General features: G+C 52.5%; 30 non-coding genes across 30 annotated transcripts; 24 read left to right on the forward strand and 6 right to left on the reverse strand.

The window, feature by feature from the left end:
- The first annotated feature begins 778 nt into the window (after window positions 1-778).
- Trnam-cau (transfer RNA methionine (anticodon CAU)) lies at window positions 779-851 on the forward strand. Its single transcript has one exon. It is a non-coding gene; the product is annotated as a tRNA-Met (tRNA).
- A 308-nt stretch (window positions 852-1159) lies between these two features.
- Window positions 1160-1231, forward strand: Trnae-uuc (transfer RNA glutamic acid (anticodon UUC)). The gene has a single exon. It is a non-coding gene; the product is annotated as a tRNA-Glu (tRNA).
- Window positions 1232-1527: 296 nt separating this feature from the next.
- Window positions 1528-1600, forward strand: Trnak-uuu (transfer RNA lysine (anticodon UUU)). Its single transcript has one exon. It is a non-coding gene; the product is annotated as a tRNA-Lys (tRNA).
- Window positions 1601-1739: 139 nt separating this feature from the next.
- On the forward strand, window positions 1740-1821 carry Trnas-aga (transfer RNA serine (anticodon AGA)). Its single transcript has one exon. It is a non-coding gene; the product is annotated as a tRNA-Ser (tRNA).
- A 267-nt stretch (window positions 1822-2088) lies between these two features.
- Trnag-ucc (transfer RNA glycine (anticodon UCC)) lies at window positions 2089-2160 on the reverse strand. The gene has a single exon. It is a non-coding gene; the product is annotated as a tRNA-Gly (tRNA).
- A 980-nt stretch (window positions 2161-3140) lies between these two features.
- Trnam-cau (transfer RNA methionine (anticodon CAU)) lies at window positions 3141-3213 on the forward strand. Its single transcript has one exon. It is a non-coding gene; the product is annotated as a tRNA-Met (tRNA).
- Window positions 3214-3521: 308 nt separating this feature from the next.
- On the forward strand, window positions 3522-3593 carry Trnae-uuc (transfer RNA glutamic acid (anticodon UUC)). The gene has a single exon. It is a non-coding gene; the product is annotated as a tRNA-Glu (tRNA).
- A 296-nt stretch (window positions 3594-3889) lies between these two features.
- Trnak-uuu (transfer RNA lysine (anticodon UUU)) lies at window positions 3890-3962 on the forward strand. Its single transcript has one exon. It is a non-coding gene; the product is annotated as a tRNA-Lys (tRNA).
- A 139-nt stretch (window positions 3963-4101) lies between these two features.
- Window positions 4102-4183, forward strand: Trnas-aga (transfer RNA serine (anticodon AGA)). The gene has a single exon. It is a non-coding gene; the product is annotated as a tRNA-Ser (tRNA).
- A 267-nt stretch (window positions 4184-4450) lies between these two features.
- On the reverse strand, window positions 4451-4522 carry Trnag-ucc (transfer RNA glycine (anticodon UCC)). The gene has a single exon. It is a non-coding gene; the product is annotated as a tRNA-Gly (tRNA).
- Window positions 4523-5500: 978 nt separating this feature from the next.
- On the forward strand, window positions 5501-5573 carry Trnam-cau (transfer RNA methionine (anticodon CAU)). The gene has a single exon. It is a non-coding gene; the product is annotated as a tRNA-Met (tRNA).
- A 308-nt stretch (window positions 5574-5881) lies between these two features.
- Trnae-uuc (transfer RNA glutamic acid (anticodon UUC)) lies at window positions 5882-5953 on the forward strand. The gene has a single exon. It is a non-coding gene; the product is annotated as a tRNA-Glu (tRNA).
- Window positions 5954-6249: 296 nt separating this feature from the next.
- On the forward strand, window positions 6250-6322 carry Trnak-uuu (transfer RNA lysine (anticodon UUU)). The gene has a single exon. It is a non-coding gene; the product is annotated as a tRNA-Lys (tRNA).
- A 139-nt stretch (window positions 6323-6461) lies between these two features.
- On the forward strand, window positions 6462-6543 carry Trnas-aga (transfer RNA serine (anticodon AGA)). The gene has a single exon. It is a non-coding gene; the product is annotated as a tRNA-Ser (tRNA).
- Window positions 6544-6810: 267 nt separating this feature from the next.
- On the reverse strand, window positions 6811-6882 carry Trnag-ucc (transfer RNA glycine (anticodon UCC)). Its single transcript has one exon. It is a non-coding gene; the product is annotated as a tRNA-Gly (tRNA).
- Window positions 6883-7860: 978 nt separating this feature from the next.
- Window positions 7861-7933, forward strand: Trnam-cau (transfer RNA methionine (anticodon CAU)). The gene has a single exon. It is a non-coding gene; the product is annotated as a tRNA-Met (tRNA).
- Window positions 7934-8241: 308 nt separating this feature from the next.
- Window positions 8242-8313, forward strand: Trnae-uuc (transfer RNA glutamic acid (anticodon UUC)). Its single transcript has one exon. It is a non-coding gene; the product is annotated as a tRNA-Glu (tRNA).
- A 296-nt stretch (window positions 8314-8609) lies between these two features.
- Trnak-uuu (transfer RNA lysine (anticodon UUU)) lies at window positions 8610-8682 on the forward strand. The gene has a single exon. It is a non-coding gene; the product is annotated as a tRNA-Lys (tRNA).
- Window positions 8683-8821: 139 nt separating this feature from the next.
- Trnas-aga (transfer RNA serine (anticodon AGA)) lies at window positions 8822-8903 on the forward strand. The gene has a single exon. It is a non-coding gene; the product is annotated as a tRNA-Ser (tRNA).
- A 267-nt stretch (window positions 8904-9170) lies between these two features.
- On the reverse strand, window positions 9171-9242 carry Trnag-ucc (transfer RNA glycine (anticodon UCC)). Its single transcript has one exon. It is a non-coding gene; the product is annotated as a tRNA-Gly (tRNA).
- A 981-nt stretch (window positions 9243-10223) lies between these two features.
- Window positions 10224-10296, forward strand: Trnam-cau (transfer RNA methionine (anticodon CAU)). The gene has a single exon. It is a non-coding gene; the product is annotated as a tRNA-Met (tRNA).
- Window positions 10297-10604: 308 nt separating this feature from the next.
- On the forward strand, window positions 10605-10676 carry Trnae-uuc (transfer RNA glutamic acid (anticodon UUC)). The gene has a single exon. It is a non-coding gene; the product is annotated as a tRNA-Glu (tRNA).
- A 296-nt stretch (window positions 10677-10972) lies between these two features.
- Window positions 10973-11045, forward strand: Trnak-uuu (transfer RNA lysine (anticodon UUU)). The gene has a single exon. It is a non-coding gene; the product is annotated as a tRNA-Lys (tRNA).
- Window positions 11046-11184: 139 nt separating this feature from the next.
- Window positions 11185-11266, forward strand: Trnas-aga (transfer RNA serine (anticodon AGA)). The gene has a single exon. It is a non-coding gene; the product is annotated as a tRNA-Ser (tRNA).
- A 267-nt stretch (window positions 11267-11533) lies between these two features.
- Window positions 11534-11605, reverse strand: Trnag-ucc (transfer RNA glycine (anticodon UCC)). The gene has a single exon. It is a non-coding gene; the product is annotated as a tRNA-Gly (tRNA).
- Window positions 11606-12585: 980 nt separating this feature from the next.
- Trnam-cau (transfer RNA methionine (anticodon CAU)) lies at window positions 12586-12658 on the forward strand. The gene has a single exon. It is a non-coding gene; the product is annotated as a tRNA-Met (tRNA).
- Window positions 12659-12966: 308 nt separating this feature from the next.
- Window positions 12967-13038, forward strand: Trnae-uuc (transfer RNA glutamic acid (anticodon UUC)). The gene has a single exon. It is a non-coding gene; the product is annotated as a tRNA-Glu (tRNA).
- A 296-nt stretch (window positions 13039-13334) lies between these two features.
- Window positions 13335-13407, forward strand: Trnak-uuu (transfer RNA lysine (anticodon UUU)). Its single transcript has one exon. It is a non-coding gene; the product is annotated as a tRNA-Lys (tRNA).
- Window positions 13408-13546: 139 nt separating this feature from the next.
- Trnas-aga (transfer RNA serine (anticodon AGA)) lies at window positions 13547-13628 on the forward strand. Its single transcript has one exon. It is a non-coding gene; the product is annotated as a tRNA-Ser (tRNA).
- Window positions 13629-13895: 267 nt separating this feature from the next.
- On the reverse strand, window positions 13896-13967 carry Trnag-ucc (transfer RNA glycine (anticodon UCC)). Its single transcript has one exon. It is a non-coding gene; the product is annotated as a tRNA-Gly (tRNA).
- Window positions 13968-14282: the final 315 nt, after the last annotated feature.

A 14282-nucleotide genomic window follows, 5' to 3' on the forward strand; every position in this document is an offset into this window, starting at 1 on the left:
GTTTTAAGGCAGTGTAGTGGAGCACTCCGCGTGTGTAGCACTTTTTTCGGTTGTATCCGACGTCGCTGGGTGGCAATCCCACTTTCCCCTGCAGAAAAGTACTCGGGAAGCACGGGCAGCTTGTCGAGCATCGGTGGTTCAATGGCATGTGCCTCAGCAGTGCAGTAGGCAGCGCGTAAGTCTCATAATCTTAAGGCTTGCCGGCACGATAGCTCAGCGTGTTCGGTCTGAGAGTTATCTGCCCTCTGTAATAAAAGACAGAGTCAACGATGAACATGAACGGGCGCCATCGGACGTCCGCCCCCAACAAATGCAACGAAAGAAATGAGAACAAAAAAAAAAAAATTGGTGAATGCTCGCTTAGCATGCGGACGGCCCGGGTTCGATTCCCGGCCGATGCATCGTTCTGCTGTTCTCGCTATAATGCTGCCGCGCCGATTCTTCGCCTGAGCTGCGTCAGCCTCAGGAATGTATAGCGGGATTCGCTGTGAGAAGAACCATACACGCAGCACGCAATAGACCGTACTTGAACGGTCGCGTGCTATTTCTGAACTCTGACGACGGCCTGGCCCAACAGGCCGCTGTGTTTAGGTGCCGCAAGGGCGATGTACTGTAACCTCGGGCAGTGCTGCGTTCCGTTGAAAAAGCTGCGGCAGCAGTTTAATCTAGCAAGTAGGGAAAGCACGTGTAGCAACACAACAGATTCTTGAGAAAGCGCAAACTGTCTATCTCTAATATGAGAGACTTACCAAGTTTCCTGTAACGTTACTTGCAACGTGCCTCGGTAGCGCAGTAGGTAGCGCGTAAGTCTCATAATCTTAAGGTCGTGAGTTCGATCCTCACCCGGGGCATTTAATTTGCTGTACATCAAGGCTGAATTAACGGCGTTGCTGTTGCTAGGGAACGAACTTAATTGTCGTTCGTTATCCACAAGGAGTCTACGCCCCAGCGTCAATATGTTTATTTCCAATTATGACAACGTACAACTTTGATCTTTCTCTTCCCTTGTTAGGAGTAAAATAATGAATAGTCAATTTCGAGCTGTGCGCCATGCCAGTCTGTAGGCGCAAATATGCTCGCAAACGGAGAACTGCACTGAGTCGAGATTCAGCACGAAATACGAGAGGAGACGGAGAAAACCTCACGCTTATCGAGCAAATCCGGTGTGGTCTAGTGGCTAGGATACCTGGCTTTCACCCAGGAGGCCCGGGTTCGATTCCCGGTACCGAAACGGAAGTTTTTGCGCACACAACGCTCCACGTTTTGGCCTTCGAACTGTCGTTTGTCGCCCACCTTCCGAAGCTTCGACCGAACGTAATCGGGGAAAACAGGCACATGATGCAATTACTGTCGGCACCGGAATAAAGGGAGAAGAGGCTCTGGTCCGCTGTTGGGCTGCTACCAGCGTCAGTGGGAAGTCGGTGAAGTCGCCAGTTGCGCCAGAAGCCAGAAATTACCGTAGTACGCCTACACACGCGTTCCAGTTATTTACATTGCTTGCAGCCGCTCCATCCACAACGAGCGTGAGCCCGGATAGCTCAGTCGGTAGAGCATTAGGCTTTTAACCTAAGGGTCCAGGGTTCAAGTCCCTGTCCGGGCGAAGATTTTAACGTTTCCGTAATGGCTCGTCTCGTAGCGATGGTAACCCTGCCGTAATCAGTGCACGGAGTTCGTTTCCTGTCAACATTCTGCGCAGACCGGTTTGATTCTTCACGATTCCAGGGAAACTTCAGTTACGAGCAGTCGTGGCCGAGTGGTTAAGGCGTCTGACTAGAAATCAGATTCCCTCTGGGAGCGTAGGTTCGAGTCCTACCGACTGCGTCGGTTTTTTTCTTTAAGAACAACGAGCAGAAAATTTCGCAGATTGCCTGTCGTTTTGGTACCTCTCCACACCTCGCCTCTCTCAGCCGTTTATAGTGCCTGTCCTTTTGATAAGGGCGAATTCCAAGCGTCAGCTTTCGCGTCAGCCGAGCAAAGTCGGGACAAGTCGGGACATACTACAGGATGGTCTGCGTGGAGCTACGACGAAAAAAACCTTCATTTAACAGCACGCGGCTCACATACTCATACGAAAAAACCAGCGCCACTTGCGGCGGCCGGGAATCGAACCCGGATCAACTGCTTGGAAGGCAACTATGCTCACCATTACACCACCACCGCACAGGCGCTGCTCGCAACGCCCCGCTGTGTCGGCTTCCTGCCCGCCAGCAGCGGCCCACGGTGATAGTAGCTGCAGGCGCTTTACGAGGTAGGAGGGTGCATCCACACGCATTCGGGTAGCGCCTCCACGCACGCTGCGTCTTTGGGCAAGACTAGCCGCCGCGGCCGCAAGGTTACTCACACGATAGAGATGAGCATTCGTTTTAAGGCAGTGTAGTGGAGCACTCCGCGTGTGTAGCACTTTTTTCGGTTGTATCCGACGTCGCTGGGTGGCAATCCCACTTTCCCCTGCAGAAAAGTACTCGGGAAGCACGGGCAGCTTGTCGAGCATCGGTGGTTCAATGGCATGTGCCTCAGCAGTGCAGTAGGCAGCGCGTAAGTCTCATAATCTTAAGGCTTGCCGGCACGATAGCTCAGCGTGTTCGGTCTGAGAGTTATCTGCCCTCTGTAATAAAAGACCGAGTCAACGATGAACATGAACGGGCGCCATCGGACGTCCGCCCCCAACAAATGCAACGAAAGAAATGAGAACAAAAAAAAAAAAAAATTGGTGAATGCTCGCTTAGCATGCGGACGGCCCGGGTTCGATTCCCGGCCGATGCATCGTTCTGCTGTTCTCGCTATAATGCTGCCGCGCCGATTCTTCGCCTGAGCTGCGTCAGCCTCAGGAATGTATAGCGGGATTCGCTGTGAGAAGAACCATACACGCAGCACGCAATAGACCGTACTTGAACGGTCGCGTGCTATTTCTGAACTCTGACGACGGCCTGGCCCAACAGGCCGCTGTGTTTAGGTGCCGCAAGGGCGATGTACTGTAACCTCGGGCAGTGCTGCGTTCCGTTGAAAAAGCTGCGGCAGCAGTTTAATCTAGCAAGTAGGGAAAGCACGTGTAGCAACACAACAGATTCTTGAGAAAGCGCAAACTGTCTATCTCTAATATGAGAGACTTACCAAGTTTCCTGTAACGTTACTTGCAACGTGCCTCGGTAGCGCAGTAGGTAGCGCGTAAGTCTCATAATCTTAAGGTCGTGAGTTCGATCCTCACCCGGGGCATTTAATTTGCTGTACATCAAGGCTGAATTAACGGCGTTGCTGTTGCTAGGGAACGAACTTAATTGTCGTTCGTTATCCACAAGGAGTCTACGCCCCAGCGTCAATATGTTTATTTCCAATTATGACAACGTACAACTTTGATCTTTCTCTTCCCTTGTTAGGAGTAAAATAATGAATAGTCAATTTCGAGCTGTGCGCCATGCCAGTCTGTAGGCGCAAATATGCTCGCAAACGGAGAACTGCACTGAGTCGAGATTCAGCACGAAATACGAGAGGAGACGGAGAAAACCTCACGCTTATAGAGCAAATCCGGTGTGGTCTAGTGGCTAGGATACCTGGCTTTCACCCAGGAGGCCCGGGTTCGATTCCCGGTACCGGAACGGAAGTTTTTGCGCACACAACGCTCCACGTTTTGGCCTTCGAACTGTCGTTTGTCGCCCACCTTCCGAAGCTTCGACCGAACGTAATCGGGGAAAACAGGCACATGATGCAATTACTGTCGGCACCGGAATAAAGGGAGAAGAGGCTCTGGTCCGCTGTTGGGCTGCTACCAGCGTCAGTGGGAAGTCGGTGAAGTCGCCAGTTGCGCCAGAAGCCAGAAATTACCGTAGTACGCCTACACACGCGTTCCAGTTATTTACATTGCTTGCAGCCGCTCCATCCACAACGAGCGTGAGCCCGGATAGCTCAGTCGGTAGAGCATTAGGCTTTTAACCTAAGGGTCCAGGGTTCAAGTCCCTGTCCGGGCGAAGATTTTAACGTTTCCGTAATGGCTCGTCTCGTAGCGATGGTAACCCTGCCGTAATCAGTGCACGGAGTTCGTTTCCTGTCAACATTCTGCGCAGACCGGTTTGATTCTTCACGATTCCAGGGAAACTTCAGTTACGAGCAGTCGTGGCCGAGTGGTTAAGGCGTCTGACTAGAAATCAGATTCCCTCTGGGAGCGTAGGTTCGAGTCCTACCGACTGCGTCGGTTTTTTTCTTTAAGAACAACGAGCAGAAAATTTCGCAGATTGCCTGTCGTTTTGGTACCTCTCCACACCTCGCCTCTCTCAGCCGTTTATAGTGCCTGTCCTTTTGATAAGGGCGAATTCCAAGCGTCAGCTTTCGCGTCAGCCGAGCAAAGTCGGGACAAGTCGGGACATACTACAGGATGGTCTGCGTGGAGCTACGACGAAAAAAACCTTCATTTAACAGCACGCGGCTCACATACTCATACGAAAAAACCAGCGCCACTTGCGGCGGCCGGGAATCGAACCCGGATCAACTGCTTGGAAGGCAACTATGCTCACCATTACACCACCACCGCACAGGCGCTGCTCGCAACGCCCCGCTGTGTCGGCTTCCTGCCCGCCAGCAGCGGCCCACGGTGATAGTAGCTGCAGGCGCTTTACGAGGTAGGAGGGTGCATCCACACGCATTCGGGTAGCGCCTCCACGCACGCTGCGTCTTTGGGCAAGACTAGCCGCCGCGGCCGCAAGGTTACTCACACGATAGAGATGAGCATTCGTTTTAAGGCAGTGTAGTGGAGCACTCCGCGTGTGTAGCACTTTTTTCGGTTGTATCCGACGTCGCTGGGTGGCAATCCCACTTTCCCCTGCAGAAAAGTACTCGGGAAGCACGGGCAGCTTGTCGAGCATCGGTGGTTCAATGGCATGTGCCTCAGCAGTGCAGTAGGCAGCGCGTAAGTCTCATAATCTTAAGGCTTGCCGGCACGATAGCTCAGCGTGTTCGGTCTGAGAGTTATCTGCCCTCTGTAATAAAAGACAGAGTCAACGATGAACATGAACGGGCGCCATCGGACGTCCGCCCCCAACAAATGCAACGAAAGAAATGAGAACAAAAAAAAAAAAATTGGTGAATGCTCGCTTAGCATGCGGACGGCCCGGGTTCGATTCCCGGCCGATGCATCGTTCTGCTGTTCTCGCTATAATGCTGCCGCGCCGATTCTTCGCCTGAGCTGCGTCAGCCTCAGGAATGTATAGCGGGATTCGCTGTGAGAAGAACCATACACGCAGCACGCAATAGACCGTACTTGAACGGTCGCGTGCTATTTCTGAACTCTGACGACGGCCTGGCCCAACAGGCCGCTGTGTTTAGGTGCCGCAAGGGCGATGTACTGTAACCTCGGGCAGTGCTGCGTTCCGTTGAAAAAGCTGCGGCAGCAGTTTAATCTAGCAAGTAGGGAAAGCACGTGTAGCAACACAACAGATTCTTGAGAAAGCGCAAACTGTCTATCTCTAATATGAGAGACTTACCAAGTTTCCTGTAACGTTACTTGCAACGTGCCTCGGTAGCGCAGTAGGTAGCGCGTAAGTCTCATAATCTTAAGGTCGTGAGTTCGATCCTCACCCGGGGCATTTAATTTGCTGTACATCAAGGCTGAATTAACGGCGTTGCTGTTGCTAGGGAACGAACTTAATTGTCGTTCGTTATCCACAAGGAGTCTACGCCCCAGCGTCAATATGTTTATTTCCAATTATGACAACGTACAACTTTGATCTTTCTCTTCCCTTGTTAGGAGTAAAATAATGAATAGTCAATTTCGAGCTGTGCGCCATGCCAGTCTGTAGGCGCAAATATGCTCGCAAACGGAGAACTGCACTGAGTCGAGATTCAGCACGAAATACGAGAGGAGACGGAGAAAACCTCACGCTTATCGAGCAAATCCGGTGTGGTCTAGTGGCTAGGATACCTGGCTTTCACCCAGGAGGCCCGGGTTCGATTCCCGGTACCGAAACGGAAGTTTTTGCGCACACAACGCTCCACGTTTTGGCCTTCGAACTGTCGTTTGTCGCCCACCTTCCGAAGCTTCGACCGAACGTAATCGGGGAAAACAGGCACATGATGCAATTACTGTCGGCACCGGAATAAAGGGAGAAGAGGCTCTGGTCCGCTGTTGGGCTGCTACCAGCGTCAGTGGGAAGTCGGTGAAGTCGCCAGTTGCGCCAGAAGCCAGAAATTACCGTAGTACGCCTACACACGCGTTCCAGTTATTTACATTGCTTGCAGCCGCTCCATCCACAACGAGCGTGAGCCCGGATAGCTCAGTCGGTAGAGCATTAGGCTTTTAACCTAAGGGTCCAGGGTTCAAGTCCCTGTCCGGGCGAAGATTTTAACGTTTCCGTAATGGCTCGTCTCGTAGCGATGGTAACCCTGCCGTAATCAGTGCACGGAGTTCGTTTCCTGTCAACATTCTGCGCAGACCGGTTTGATTCTTCACGATTCCAGGGAAACTTCAGTTACGAGCAGTCGTGGCCGAGTGGTTAAGGCGTCTGACTAGAAATCAGATTCCCTCTGGGAGCGTAGGTTCGAGTCCTACCGACTGCGTCGGTTTTTTTCTTTAAGAACAACGAGCAGAAAATTTCGCAGATTGCCTGTCGTTTTGGTACCTCTCCACACCTCGCCTCTCTCAGCCGTTTATAGTGCCTGTCCTTTTGATAAGGGCGAATTCCAAGCGTCAGCTTTCGCGTCAGCCGAGCAAAGTCGGGACAAGTCGGGACATACTACAGGATGGTCTGCGTGGAGCTACGACGAAAAAAACCTTCATTTAACAGCACGCGGCTCACATACTCATACGAAAAAACCAGCGCCACTTGCGGCGGCCGGGAATCGAACCCGGATCAACTGCTTGGAAGGCAACTATGCTCACCATTACACCACCACCGCACAGGCGCTGCTCGCAACGCCCCGCTGTGTCGGCTTCCTGCCCGCCAGCAGCGGCCCACGGTGATAGTAGCTGCAGGCGCTTTACGAGGTAGGAGGGTGCATCCACACGCATTCGGGTAGCGCCTCCACGCACGCTGCGTCTTTGGGCAAGACTAGCCGCCGCGGCCGCAAGGTTACTCACACGATAGAGATGAGCATTCGTTTTAAGGCAGTGTAGTGGAGCACTCCGCGTGTGTAGCACTTTTTTCGGTTGTATCCGACGTCGCTGGGTGGCAATCCCACTTTCCCCTGCAGAAAAGTACTCGGGAAGCACGGGCAGCTTGTCGAGCATCGGTGGTTCAATGGCATGTGCCTCAGCAGTGCAGTAGGCAGCGCGTAAGTCTCATAATCTTAAGGCTTGCCGGCACGATAGCTCAGCGTGTTCGGTCTGAGAGTTATCTGCCCTCTGTAATAAAAGACAGAGTCAACGATGAACATGAACGGGCGCCATCGGACGTCCGCCCCCAACAAATGCAACGAAAGAAATGAGAACAAAAAAAAAAAAATTGGTGAATGCTCGCTTAGCATGCGGACGGCCCGGGTTCGATTCCCGGCCGATGCATCGTTCTGCTGTTCTCGCTATAATGCTGCCGCGCCGATTCTTCGCCTGAGCTGCGTCAGCCTCAGGAATGTATAGCGGGATTCGCTGTGAGAAGAACCATACACGCAGCACGCAATAGACCGTACTTGAACGGTCGCGTGCTATTTCTGAACTCTGACGACGGCCTGGCCCAACAGGCCGCTGTGTTTAGGTGCCGCAAGGGCGATGTACTGTAACCTCGGGCAGTGCTGCGTTCCGTTGAAAAAGCTGCGGCAGCAGTTTAATCTAGCAAGTAGGGAAAGCACGTGTAGCAACACAACAGATTCTTGAGAAAGCGCAAACTGTCTATCTCTAATATGAGAGACTTACCAAGTTTCCTGTAACGTTACTTGCAACGTGCCTCGGTAGCGCAGTAGGTAGCGCGTAAGTCTCATAATCTTAAGGTCGTGAGTTCGATCCTCACCCGGGGCATTTAATTTGCTGTACATCAAGGCTGAATTAACGGCGTTGCTGTTGCTAGGGAACGAACTTAATTGTCGTTCGTTATCCACAAGGAGTCTACGCCCCAGCGTCAATATGTTTATTTCCAATTATGACAACGTACAACTTTGATCTTTCTCTTCCCTTGTTAGGAGTAAAATAATGAATAGTCAATTTCGAGCTGTGCGCCATGCCAGTCTGTAGGCGCAAATATGCTCGCAAACGGAGAACTGCACTGAGTCGAGATTCAGCACGAAATACGAGAGGAGACGGAGAAAACCTCACGCTTATCGAGCAAATCCGGTGTGGTCTAGTGGCTAGGATACCTGGCTTTCACCCAGGAGGCCCGGGTTCGATTCCCGGTACCGAAACGGAAGTTTTTGCGCACACAACGCTCCACGTTTTGGCCTTCGAACTGTCGTTTGTCGCCCACCTTCCGAAGCTTCGACCGAACGTAATCGGGGAAAACAGGCACATGATGCAATTACTGTCGGCACCGGAATAAAGGGAGAAGAGGCTCTGGTCCGCTGTTGGGCTGCTACCAGCGTCAGTGGGAAGTCGGTGAAGTCGCCAGTTGCGCCAGAAGCCAGAAATTACCGTAGTACGCCTACACACGCGTTCCAGTTATTTACATTGCTTGCAGCCGCTCCATCCACAACGAGCGTGAGCCCGGATAGCTCAGTCGGTAGAGCATTAGGCTTTTAACCTAAGGGTCCAGGGTTCAAGTCCCTGTCCGGGCGAAGATTTTAACGTTTCCGTAATGGCTCGTCTCGTAGCGATGGTAACCCTGCCGTAATCAGTGCACGGAGTTCGTTTCCTGTCAACATTCTGCGCAGACCGGTTTGATTCTTCACGATTCCAGGGAAACTTCAGTTACGAGCAGTCGTGGCCGAGTGGTTAAGGCGTCTGACTAGAAATCAGATTCCCTCTGGGAGCGTAGGTTCGAGTCCTACCGACTGCGTCGGTTTTTTTCTTTAAGAACAACGAGCAGAAAATTTCGCAGATTGCCTGTCGTTTTGGTACCTCTCCACACCTCGCCTCTCTCAGCCGTTTATAGTGCCTGTCCTTTTGATAAGGGCGAATTCCAAGCGTCAGCTTTCGCGTCAGCCGAGCAAAGTCGGGACAAGTCGGGACATACTACAGGATGGTCTGCGTGGAGCTACGACGAAAAAAACCTTCATTTAACAGCACGCGGCTCACATACTCATACGAAAAAACCAGCGCCACTTGCGGCGGCCGGGAATCGAACCCGGATCAACTGCTTGGAAGGCAACTATGCTCACCATTACACCACCACCGCACAGGCGCTGCTCGCAACGCCCCGCTGTGTCGGCTTCCTGCCCGCCAGCAGCGGCCCACGGTGATAGTAGCTGCAGGCGCTTTACGAGGTAGGAGGGTGCATCCACACGCATTCGGGTAGCGCCTCCACGCACGCTGCGTCTTTGGGCAAGACTAGCCGCCGCGGCCGCAAGGTTACTCACACGATAGAGATGAGCATTCGTTTTAAGGCAGTGTAGTGGAGCACTCCGCGTGTGTAGCACTTTTTTCGGTTGTATCCGACGTCGCTGGGTGGCAATCCCACTTTCCCCTGCAGAAAAGTACTCGGGAAGCACGGGCAGCTTGTCGAGCATCGGTGGTTCAATGGCATGTGCCTCAGCAGTGCAGTAGGCAGCGCGTAAGTCTCATAATCTTAAGGCTTGCCGGCACGATAGCTCAGCGTGTTCGGTCTGAGAGTTATCTGCCCTCTGTAATAAAAGACCGAGTCAACGATGAACATGAACGGGCGCCATCGGACGTCCGCCCCCAACAAATGCAACGAAAGAAATGAGAACAAAAAAAAAAAAAAAATTGGTGAATGCTCGCTTAGCATGCGGACGGCCCAGGTTCGATTCCCGGCCGATGCATCGTTCTGCTGTTCTCGCTATAATGCTGCCGCGCCGATTCTTCGCCTGAGCTGCGTCAGCCTCAGGAATGTATAGCGGGATTCGCTGTGAGAAGAACCATACACGCAGCACGCAATAGACCGTACTTGAACGGTCGCGTGCTATTTCTGAACTCTGACGACGGCCTGGCCCAACAGGCCGCTGTGTTTAGGTGCCGCAAGGGCGATGTACTGTAACCTCGGGCAGTGCTGCGTTCCGTTGAAAAAGCTGCGGCAGCAGTTTAATCTAGCAAGTAGGGAAAGCACGTGTAGCAACACAACAGATTCTTGAGAAAGCGCAAACTGTCTATCTCTAATATGAGAGACTTACCAAGTTTCCTGTAACGTTACTTGCAACGTGCCTCGGTAGCGCAGTAGGTAGCGCGTAAGTCTCATAATCTTAAGGTCGTGAGTTCGATCCTCACCCGGGGCATTTAATTTGCTGTACATCAAGGCTGAATTAACGGCGTTGCTGTTGCTAGGGAACGAACTTAATTGTCGTTCGTTATCCACAAGGAGTCTACGCCCCAGCGTCAATATGTTTATTTCCAATTATGACAACGTACAACTTTGATCTTTCTCTTCCCTTGTTAGGAGTAAAATAATGAATAGTCAATTTCGAGCTGTGCGCCATGCCAGTCTGTAGGCGCAAATATGCTCGCAAACGGAGAACTGCACTGAGTCGAGATTCAGCACGAAATACGAGAGGAGACGGAGAAAACCTCACGCTTATCGAGCAAATCCGGTGTGGTCTAGTGGCTAGGATACCTGGCTTTCACCCAGGAGGCCCGGGTTCGATTCCCGGTACCGGAACGGAAGTTTTTGCGCACACAACGCTCCACGTTTTGGCCTTCGAACTGTCGTTTGTCGCCCACCTTCCGAAGCTTCGACCGAACGTAATCGGGGAAAACAGGCACATGATGCAATTACTGTCGGCACCGGAATAAAGGGAGAAGAGGCTCTGGTCCGCTGTTGGGCTGCTACCAGCGTCAGTGGGAAGTCGGTGAAGTCGCCAGTTGCGCCAGAAGCCAGAAATTACCGTAGTACGCCTACACACGCGTTCCAGTTATTTACATTGCTTGCAGCCGCTCCATCCACAACGAGCGTGAGCCCGGATAGCTCAGTCGGTAGAGCATTAGGCTTTTAACCTAAGGGTCCAGGGTTCAAGTCCCTGTCCGGGCGAAGATTTTAACGTTTCCGTAATGGCTCGTCTCGTAGCGATGGTAACCCTGCCGTAATCAGTGCACGGAGTTCGTTTCCTGTCAACATTCTGCGCAGACCGGTTTGATTCTTCACGATTCCAGGGAAACTTCAGTTACGAGCAGTCGTGGCCGAGTGGTTAAGGCGTCTGACTAGAAATCAGATTCCCTCTGGGAGCGTAGGTTCGAGTCCTACCGACTGCGTCGGTTTTTTTCTTTAAGAACAACGAGCAGAAAATTTCGCAGATTGCCTGTCGTTTTGGTACCTCTCCACACCTCGCCTCTCTCAGCCGTTTATAGTGCCTGTCCTTTTGATAAGGGCGAATTCCAAGCGTCAGCTTTCGCGTCAGCCGAGCAAAGTCGGGACAAGTCGGGACATACTACAGGATGGTCTGCGTGGAGCTACGACGAAAAAAACCTTCATTTAACAGCACGCGGCTCACATACTCATACGAAAAAACCAGCGCCACTTGCGGCGGCCGGGAATCGAACCCGGATCAACTGCTTGGAAGGCAACTATGCTCACCATTACACCACCACCGCACAGGCGCTGCTCGCAACGCCCCGCTGTGTCGGCTTCCTGCCCGCCAGCAGCGGCCCACGGTGATAGTAGCTGCAGGCGCTTTACGAGGTAGGAGGGTGCATCCACACGCATTCGGGTAGCGCCTCCACGCACGCTGCGTCTTTGGGCAAGACTAGCCGCCGCGGCCGCAAGGTTACTCACACGATAGAGATGAGCATTCGTTTTAAGGCAGTGTAGTGGAGCACTCCGCGTGTGTAGCACTTTTTTCGGTTGTATCCGACGTCGCTGGGTGGCAATCCCACTTTCCCCTGCAGAAAAGTACTCGGGAAGCACGGGCAGCTTGTCGAGCATCGGTGGTTCAATGGCATGTGCCTCAGCAGTGCAGTAGGCAGCGCGTAAGTCTCATAATCTTAAGGCTTGCCGGCACGATAGCTCAGCGTGTTCGGTCTGAGAGTTATCTGCCCTCTGTAATAAAAGACCGAGTCAACGATGAACATGAACGGGCGCCATCGGACGTCCGCCCCCAACAAATGCAACGAAAGAAATGAGAACAAAAAAAAAAAAAAATTGGTGAATGCTCGCTTAGCATGCGGACGGCCCGGGTTCGATTCCCGGCCGATGCATCGTTCTGCTGTTCTCGCTATAATGCTGCCGCGCCGATTCTTCGCCTGAGCTGCGTCAGCCTCAGGAATGTATAGCGGGATTCGCTGTGAGAAGAACCATACACGCAGCACGCAATAGACCGTACTTGAACGGTCGCGTGCTATTTCTGAACTCTGACGACGGCCTGGCCCAACAGGCCGCTGTGTTTAGGTGCCGCAAGGGCGATGTACTGTAACCTCGGGCAGTGCTGCGTTCCGTTGAAAAAGCTGCGGCAGCAGTTTAATCTAGCAAGTAGGGAAAGCACGTGTAGCAACACAACAGATTCTTGAGAAAGCGCAAACTGTCTATCTCTAATATGAGAGACTTACCAAGTTTCCTGTAACGTTACTTGCAACGTGCCTAGGTAGCGCAGTAGGTAGCGCGTAAGTCTCATAATCTTAAGGTCGTGAGTTCGATCCTCACCCGGGGCATTTAATTTGCTGTACATCAAGGCTGAATTAACGGCGTTGCTGTTGCTAGGGAACGAACTTAATTGTCGTTCGTTATCCACAAGGAGTCTACGCCCCAGCGTCAATATGTTTATTTCCAATTATGACAACGTACAACTTTGATCTTTCTCTTCCCTTGTTAGGAGTAAAATAATGAATAGTCAATTTCGAGCTGTGCGCCATGCCAGTCTGTAGGCGCAAATATGCTCGCAAACGGAGAACTGCACTGAGTCGAGATTCAGCACGAAATACGAGAGGAGACGGAGAAAACCTCACGCTTATCGAGCAAATCCGGTGTGGTCTAGTGGCTAGGATACCTGGCTTTCACCCAGGAGGCCCGGGTTCGATTCCCGGTACCGGAACGGAAGTTTTTGCGCACACAACGCTCCACGTTTTGGCCTTCGAACTGTCGTTTGTCGCCCACCTTCCGAAGCTTCGACCGAACGTAATCGGGGAAAACAGGCACATGATGCAATTACTGTCGGCACCGGAATAAAGGGAGAAGAGGCTCTGGTCCGCTGTTGGGCTGCTACCAGCGTCAGTGGGAAGTCGGTGAAGTCGCCAGTTGCGCCAGAAGCCAGAAATTACCGTAGTACGCCTACACACGCGTTCCAGTTATTTACATTGCTTGCAGCCGCTCCATCCACAACGAGCGTGAGCCCGGATAGCTCAGTCGGTAGAGCATTAGGCTTTTAACCTAAGGGTCCAGGGTTCAAGTCCCTGTCCGGGCGAAGATTTTAACGTTTCCGTAATGGCTCGTCTCGTAGCGATGGTAACCCTGCCGTAATCAGTGCACGGAGTTCGTTTCCTGTCAACATTCTGCGCAGACCGGTTTGATTCTTCACGATTCCAGGGAAACTTCAGTTACGAGCAGTCGTGGCCGAGTGGTTAAGGCGTCTGACTAGAAACCAGATTCCCTCTGGGAGCGTAGGTTCGAGTCCTACCGACTGCGTCGGTTTTTTTCTTTAAGAACAACGAGCAGAAAATTTCGCAGATTGCCTGTCGTTTTGGTACCTCTCCACACCTCGCCTCTCTCAGCCGTTTATAGTGCCTGTCCTTTTGATAAGGGCGAATTCCAAGCGTCAGCTTTCGCGTCAGCCGAGCAAAGTCGGGACAAGTCGGGACATACTACAGGATGGTCTGCGTGGAGCTACGACGAAAAAAACCTTCATTTAACAGCACGCGGCTCACATACTCATACGAAAAAACCAGCGCCACTTGCGGCGGCCGGGAATCGAACCCGGATCAACTGCTTGGAAGGCAACTATGCTCACCATTACACCACCACCGCACAGGCGCTGCTCGCAACGCCCCGCTGTGTCGGCTTCCTGCCCGCCAGCAGCGGCCCACGGTGATAGTAGCTGCAGGCGCTTTACGAGGTAGGAGGGTGCATCCACACGCATTCGGGTAGCGCCTCCACGCACGCTGCGTCTTTGGGCAAGACTAGCCGCCGCGGCCGCAAGGTTACTCACACGATAGAGATGAGCATTCGTTTTAAGGCAGTGTAGTGGAGCACTCCGCGTGTGTAGCACTTTTTTCGGTTGTATCCGACGTCGCTGGGTGGCAATCCCACTTTCCCCTGCAGAAAAGTACTCGGGAAGCACGG

This window comes from Schistocerca serialis, unplaced genomic scaffold (assembly GCF_023864345.2).
Source record: "Schistocerca serialis cubense isolate TAMUIC-IGC-003099 unplaced genomic scaffold, iqSchSeri2.2 HiC_scaffold_940, whole genome shotgun sequence".
NCBI classification, from domain to species: Eukaryota; Metazoa; Arthropoda; class Insecta; order Orthoptera; family Acrididae; genus Schistocerca; species Schistocerca serialis.